The sequence below is a fragment of the Nuphar pumila genome, chromosome 1, assembly GCF_984573655.1.
Source record: "Nuphar pumila chromosome 1, dmNupPumi1.hap1.1, whole genome shotgun sequence".
Taxonomy (NCBI): domain Eukaryota; kingdom Viridiplantae; phylum Streptophyta; class Magnoliopsida; order Nymphaeales; family Nymphaeaceae; genus Nuphar; species Nuphar pumila.
The window spans coordinates 136,606,939-136,615,054 of NC_143249.1; the positions used below are offsets into that span (position 1 = coordinate 136,606,939).

Genomic DNA, 8,116 nt, shown 5'->3' on the forward strand with positions numbered 1-8,116 from the left:
TTCCCGATCGACTAAAGAAAGTTGATCTCTCAAAGCAAGATTGATCGATGGCATATACACGTCGGTTATGTTCACAATATCATACCCTGCAACGCCATCCCCTGTATACTCGGTTAGCATATTGAACAGGCATCGAAAACATGTCGTTCGAATTGCTATCCAAATATCGATGCATTGAAAGGCACCTTTTAAAATGGAATTCACCGGATGCTTCATGTTGTTCTAACCTATCGGATGGATATCATAAGCACTCACTAATAGAATGAGGAATCAGGTTAGTTGATGCTTTCATCTGCTAAGGCTGCATCAGAATGAGAAGACGACTTGGTGTATTTCTCAGTTCTAATAAACACCAGCACTCTGGCACAAAACAAGGAAAATTTGCCGGATCATACCCTATCGGTTCCAAGAAGTTAAAGAATCTTACTTAGAGCAAATAGAGTCAGTAAAAAAAAAATATTATGATTGTATCCTAATGAAGGTCCTGAATTTGAGGGAGGAATCAGTTCCATAGATCACTGAGTTCAAGAATCGCACCCATCAGAGATCTGGATTGCTTGCTTGGTAGCGAGTTCATTAGATGCTCTTCAGACCGTGAAGGAAATATCTAATCTGGATATTATGGGATTCAACATATAAAAAAAAACATTGTTCTGCAAGCAAAAGGGTGTTAACAAGAATCAGTGAATTGTTGTCTGAGGTTAGGAATACAATGATGCTGTCAATTTTGCCAGATCTGCCTCAATTTTGTGTGTGAGGTCCAGTTTTGAGGGGAAGCCTATGAGTTTCTCAAGAAGATGTTGGTGCATGCCTATTCCAAACAGTTAATGGTGCGGAAAGCTAAAGAAAATATACATACATGTGTTTTGAAATGGTTGGCAAGGGATGTTCCTCCGATAAATTCAGTCACCAAATCTTGATGGGTGAATTCTGCAGAACAGGTTTCAATGTAGAGAATGTTCAGTACAAAAAAAAATGTACAGTTCACTGTGTGGGATGTTGGTGGCCACGAGAAGCTTCGGCCTCTGTGCAGGCATTACTTTAACAATACTGATGGGTTGATTTATGTTGTTGATTCGTTGGATAGAGAACACATTGGTAAAGCAAAAGCAGAGTTTCAATTCATTATTAGTGATCCCTTCATGCTGAATAGAGTCATATTGGTATTCGTAAACAAACAAGACATGAGTGGGGCCATGACTCTAGTGGAGATTTGTCAAGGGCTTGGTCTTTATGATCTGAAGAACAAAAGATGGCGTATTCAGGGAACTTGTGCTATCAAAGGAGAAGGTCTTTATGAGGGTTTAGACTGGCTAACAAACACCTTGAAAGAGTTGCAAGTTGCTGGCTATTCTACCTCAGCTGGTAGTTCCACATTCTGAATTTCGGCTGCTCAGGTGATCCACTATTTTCAGATTATTTTCTAAATTTTTGGCATACTAGCAAATACAATTCTTGCAGGCTTAGCAACCAGGATTTGGATAAACCTCACTGAATCCGCAGTCGCTGACGCATGAAGTCTTTTCATTTTCAGTGCAATTGTTAGCAATTTGTTCAATTATCCTTGTACCTGACCTATATAATTCATGTTGTTTTCTATGATTGTCCTGCAATATCTGTCTCTTGGGAAGAACATTTGCAGCTTCTTAATCATATACTTTGTCCTAACCACTTGATCAGTCTTGTGCCAGATGAAAGACTTTCATGATTGACCTAGTGCTGGTTGTTCTCTGTTACTGCGAATTGAATGATGAAAATACAGGAATGGAATCTTTCTGACAAAGGGGAAGAAGCTTTACGAAATTGAAGGATGCTTATGCCACTATTCAAGAGTGACATTAGCATCTACACAACTACCTGGGAATATGACCTAAATTTAGAAGCATCTAGATAGTCACGACTCGAGGTAAGAGGTAATCAGTTTTAAAATATGGTTGAAGCCAGCAAGGGTGAGTATATTATCATATCTACAAGAGTGTTTCGCTAAACACTCACTTTGAACTTCATTTTCTGTAAAAATTTAGTGCGGAGGCAGATTCACTGTAAGCAAATTATTGTGGACACTTTCTGCATCTCGAGTTGCATCATCTATAATTTCAACATTTTACTGATTTCTATATCTTTTTCTCTAATGTTATGTCTTCCACCTTTCAGGCGTTACACAACATCACCACCATCTGCTCTTCCGAACAGAGAAATCTTCTGTTGGATCAATAACACCTTTTAAGGTTAAGTCTCCTGAGTAACAAGCTAAAAATACTTATTGCCTAGCAATAAGGCCCTCCCCAGGCTTCTACCACTGGTGTCGCTGAAACTGATGACAAAGAGCAGGTTGCAGATGATTTTAGTTATACCAGAAAATAAAAATAAAAAACTATAGAAATTCTTTTAGAGAACCAAATCAATCCCAACTTGTGGCAAAACAAATCGGTCCCACTACAACCGTGGCTGGTGGAGTAGGGTCTGGTTTTATCTTGATCACTCGTGAGAACCTTGAGGTGGAAAAGGAGACTTGGCCAGAAACCCCCGGCGATTTGAAGATCAAATCCTGTTTGCAGCCTCTAAAGACCGCTCCAATCGCAGGTAATGATAATTAGTGTTATGCCAATTTTGATTCCTACAGATGATGCTTTATTGTTAAATGTATCATTCCTAGAAAAGTCATGACTCTGTACAATCAGCATCATGTTGGAGTTTATCAGGTATCACAGTTGGATTCCTCTATTTAAATCTGAATGGTGTTGTTTTTATCTTTGGAAATTTCTTCTTAATCGAAATCAGCTCAATTGTATAGCTCATATGGGTTCGGAATTCGGTTGTGGGATTCTCTTAATCTCATCATTTTGATTTTGGAATATGTTTTGATTTATCATATTTTCATAGTGTCACTTTTTTTTTATGACAGTTTGATTTTCTCCTGTTTAATTGTCTAATAGGTCTGTCGGGTGGAACCAAATCTGCAATAGTTCATGACAGGGTTCCCCTTATATATTTCAACTTGGTAGAAACCAAGCCATCAATACACTCTAGTGAGTCGGTTGTTTAGCAGAATATTCACCTGACCCTCATATATTTCCTGACAATGATTTCATGCATTACATGAGTTCTGGTTCAGTCCCAGGATCACCAGATGAGCTTGTTACAGGAATAAGAAGCCTGAGATATGCTTCTGTGACTATCAGAACATTGGAAAATACAATTCCAAATGCTAATCATGATGCGTATCTAGATAGCATTTCAAATTTCATGTCTGGGTTGATAAAATTAATTGGAGAGGACTATAGTTTACTTGTTTTGCTTTGGTATGAGGCTGATATGAATCGGGATATGATGAACAAATAACCTTCATCACATCAGATGAGGCGTTATTTGATCAAGTTGTTCAGAAATCGATCTTATCATCACACTTGTAGCATCTTCCCTTCGTGGCATCTTGCCAGGGGCATAATGAGCATCTGCAGTACCTGTTGAAACTTGAGCTACCACTGCACCCTGTTAGCATTCAGTAAAAATTTGCTCTGCAAACGTACCTTGTTAACACTTGCTGAAAGCTACCCCACAAACGTATGTTTTGATATTCATTCGATCTATCATCTCAAGGTATGTCTTTGTTATTTGTGTTACATCTCCTCTTAATAAAATGCATACACCCAAGCATTCCATTAGTTGTATCTTGGGATTTAATGTGAAGTCATTACTTTCTATATACATACATTTTCATTTTGTACTAACCCTGTTTTGCAGGAAAATATGTGAAAAGGATCATTTTTTTTTGTTCTTAGCTTAGAAATTGTAAATTTAATTATTCCAAGTTACGATACTTAGATGATAATAAATTTTCATTTCTTGCATTAAATTAAAATGTATGAGCATTTGTATATTTTAGAAATTGTTTGTTTCATCTCATTTCGCTTTTATTACAAAATCTCACAAATAGGACCACGAATGGCACGTGCACCATTTCGTAAGAGGTAAATTAATCTTAAGTTGATGATTTACATCAATGGCCATAGTCAGGATGTAAACAAAACTTAGGATTTTCATCTTTTATAAAATAACATTGGATCCACACTGGATCCTCTTCAAAAATCATCATATTTTCAAATATTTTCTTCTTTTATTAAAGTTTAACTTAAAATTGGCTCAAAATATATACCAATGGCCATAGTCAGGGTATATTGAGAGTTAATTTCATTTTAAACTCTATAAAAGCACAAAAATATGTTTTATTCTTCACCTGAATTTAAATATAGATTATTATATAATACATTCAATGACCATAGTCAAGGGTGTATTATATTTTCAATCTTATTTCAATTCATGTAAAGAATGAAATACGATTTTCAAAATTTAAAATTCATTCATCATTTAGGATAGAACTGCATCATATCTTTAAAAATACCTTTTTTAAAACTCCAAGTCATGTAAATATCTTCTTCAATCAATCCTCAATTCTTATAAAATCCAATTCATCATTTCATTTTTAAATTCTATTTCATTTTTTTCAATCTCAAAGTTCAAATTAACCTTGAGATTTCAAATTCATTTTATATTCAAATTCAAAAGTTCCAAATTCATTTTTTCAAAACTCCAATCAAATTCAAAGCTCAATTTTACTTTGAAATTCTTGATTCATCTTCTAAATTCCAAAATTCAAGTTTTCAAATTCAAAGTCCAATTTGACTTTGAAATTCATTTATATATTCAGAAATCAAAATCTCAAATCAAAATTCCAAGTCCAAAGATAGATCCTAATCTCAACTTGGATCCAGATTTCTGAGTATAAATCTCCATTCTTTGGATCTGAGATTATAGATCCAAGATCCATTCTAGGATCCCGAACCCAATTCTACTTTGGATCTCAGACTTTAGATCCACTCCATTTTTAGGACCCAGAACCCAATTCTACTCTAAATCTCAGGCTTCAGATCCACTCCATCTTAGGATCCAGAATCCAATTCTACATTGGATCTCAGACTTCAGATCCAAAATCCATCTTAGGGTCTAGAACCCAATTCCACCTTTTGGATCTAAGGCTTCAGATCCACAATCCCTTTAGGATTCAGAACCCAATTCTACTTTGGATCTCAGACTTCAGATCCAATTCCATTTTAGGATCCAGAATTCAATTCTACTTGGGATCTCAAACTTCAGATCCAATTCCATTTTAGGATCCCGAATCCAATTACATTCCCAAGTCTAGATTTCGAATCCAATTCCATTTTCGGATCTAATCTGAATCTTCTAAATCCATTCCTATTTTTAAATGCCATTTGATTTTCTCAGATCCATTCTAAGATTTGAATTCAATATCACTTCAAAATTTCATCTTCTTCTCATAAATCCATGATTAAATTCAAAAGTCCATTTCTGACTTTGAAACTTCATTTTCTTTCATTTCAAAGCTTCAAATAATTCTCAAGATTTATTCTTCCCACTCTGATTTACTTCAAGGACTTAGAATTTCTCTGATCTATCTCAAGTTCTAAAGATTCAATCATTTCTTCACTCCCTTATCAAGTTCATCTTTGAATACTTGGAAATTTTCAAAACATTTTTCAAAAAGAGCATACATCCCTGCATTGCACAAGCATGATTCTTTGTGCATTTAGAGTTAGAATAAATTCTTAGATTATATTTAGGCAAAGCAAAAGGCATAAATTTGATCCTTGGTTTGATTACCCCTGGTAAAGGCGCCAGGAACGGTCGAACCTCGTACCGACGAGCGAATCCCGTCTCTCTATTTTCCCGCAAATTTTTCAAAATGAAGGCGAGTTAAATTTCTAAATATTTTTTCAAATCAAGGTCAAGTGAGATCCCGTAAAAGAGTTCCTCTTCTCTCTTTCTTTCTTTCTTTCTTTTTCTCTTCTCTCTTTCTTTTCTGTCATTTATTTCCTACCTTCAAAAAGGAGGAAAATAGAGGTCAGAAAAGGAAAAGAGAAGGAAGAGAGAGAAACCACAAGAGAGGAAAAATTTTGCGATGATCACAACCATCGAGTATGTCGTCTTGCTTGTAGCAATGTCGACCTCTCTTGTGCAAAATTAACGGGATCATAGTATTCCAACATATCAAATTCTTGTTTATATCATTATTTTCTATTTTGATTTGATTTCAACATCAATTAATCACGAATTTCCATTTGTTTTCTTCTGAATTTCAGTCTCTATCCCTGCCCCTTTCTTATTTCAGTCTGATTACGATTTTTGTTCTGATTTTAGCTTTCGTCTGTCTTTTCTTTCATTTTATTTTGCACTTGATTTTTGTTTCTGTTGGGCTTGGAATTTCTATTCCTATTTCCTTTGGCTTTGAGGCATAGTGACTCCTGGTGTTCGGTTGGGTAATCACTTGATTGCCGACCAAACAATTTCCAAGGGATCAAATGCATGGAAACATTCCTTTTGTTTACTTTTAATTGATCTCCAGTAAATCATCCTTCGACAAGTTGGCCTGGATGCCGGGATCGGATTTGAATGCCATTAACGGAGTTTTACTGTGTTTCACTCAGTTTACCAAGGATGTCTAACATGGCATTTTACTGATTTCATTTTTTTTTATCGATTCCGTTGTGACTTTCATTATGGGTTAAATGATAGTTTTCAAATCCTTGTATGTGTTTATCTCATTTCAGGTTTCTGATTTTTAGTTTGCAATTTCCTTTTGGTGTTTGATTTACTGTTTTATATCTTCCATTATTTATTTATGCTTTGACTCACTTTGATTTCCTCTGCTTATTCTGATTTCTTGTCTGTATCCAATTTCTTATTCCATTTTTGGTAGTTGGCTTGCATTTTCCCCTTGTATTTTTTTTTCTATTTTCTTTACAGTGATCGTCCTCTGATTTTTATTCTCTGCTTTTTCGTTCGATCATGTATTCATATTCCAATGTCAAGTTTCTATATAAGTTTTGATTTACATATTATTTCATTACGTTCCACAACATATGTGCATTTACACTCATTTCTTCAGGTATTCATACGTTTTGATTCGCTGCGGTATTAACTACCTAGATAAGTTCTATTTGCATCCAAGCATCCATACTTGAATTGATTTGGAAATCACTGAACATTAGTATCTCATGATTCTCCGTAACATAAAGTGGTCAAAATCAGGTTCACGCCTGGTTTACTGTGGAACCCCATGTTTGGTTTCAGTGCTTGAAGATTCTGGTGTAATCTCATCATAAAACTCATCTTTATACAGATCTGTCAAGAGGATCTGTATCTAATTTGATCATACCCTACCACCGATCCAAATTGTTCAATCAGTTTTGCACGGTGGGAAGTCCAGATGATGAAACTCTGTTCAACGTGATTGATCGAGCTTTAGGTTCCACCATTGCCTGCCTCAACCATATTGTTTTTTATTTGAACCATTTTTTTCTTTTTTTCTTTTTGATCAAAGGTGTGTTTGTCCCTATATGCTTGTCTTCTTGCCTTAGTTTATTTATTACGTTTTCCTTTGATTAGTTTCATTACCTAATATATCTCTCATTAAATGTTGATTTGCTTTGGATTTCATCCGCATCTATCCCCTCCTTATATAGCACTTGTACTCACGATATAATACCCATCAGCCTCACTTATCGCACAGCAGTTGATTTTCATCTATAATTTTTCCCGCATGTCATATATACCCTGTGCATTATAACTCTCAGAATCCCTGTAAGTCTATGTTATGAATGCTTGGAAATTTTAATGATCTGAAGATCTAATGGGTAGAGTGCATGGTTATATCTAGATAATTTTGATTCATTTAATCATTGAGATTATGTGGGATCACTGAATATTACTGCAAAATTTCAATAATTATTGGATGTTACTGATCATCTGAATCGATATCTGGGGATATTTTAAAAGGTTTTGATAGGCAATCATGATCCATCTTTAATCAGAGAACCTAAACTATTCCAGTTGCAGAATTTTTTCAATGATCATTCTTTCAGTGACATGATTGTTACCGAATTTCATCAAGGAGCGTGGCCTTCCTGAAATAAATCTTATAATTGGTCTACAGTGGGGCACATTTTGTATTCACCAATAATGGGAATGGCTAGGTCTGGGCTACGCAATAGATTGACATTGCATTCTTGGTTTGATATCACTGGTTATGCTTTCA

At 35.2% G+C, this 8,116-nt stretch overlaps 1 pseudogene; it reads left to right on the plus strand.

The window, feature by feature from the left end:
- The first annotated feature begins 956 nt into the window (after positions 1 to 956).
- On the plus strand, positions 957 to 1,382 carry LOC149849175 (uncharacterized; annotated as a pseudogene).
- Positions 1,383 to 8,116: the final 6,734 nt, after the last annotated feature.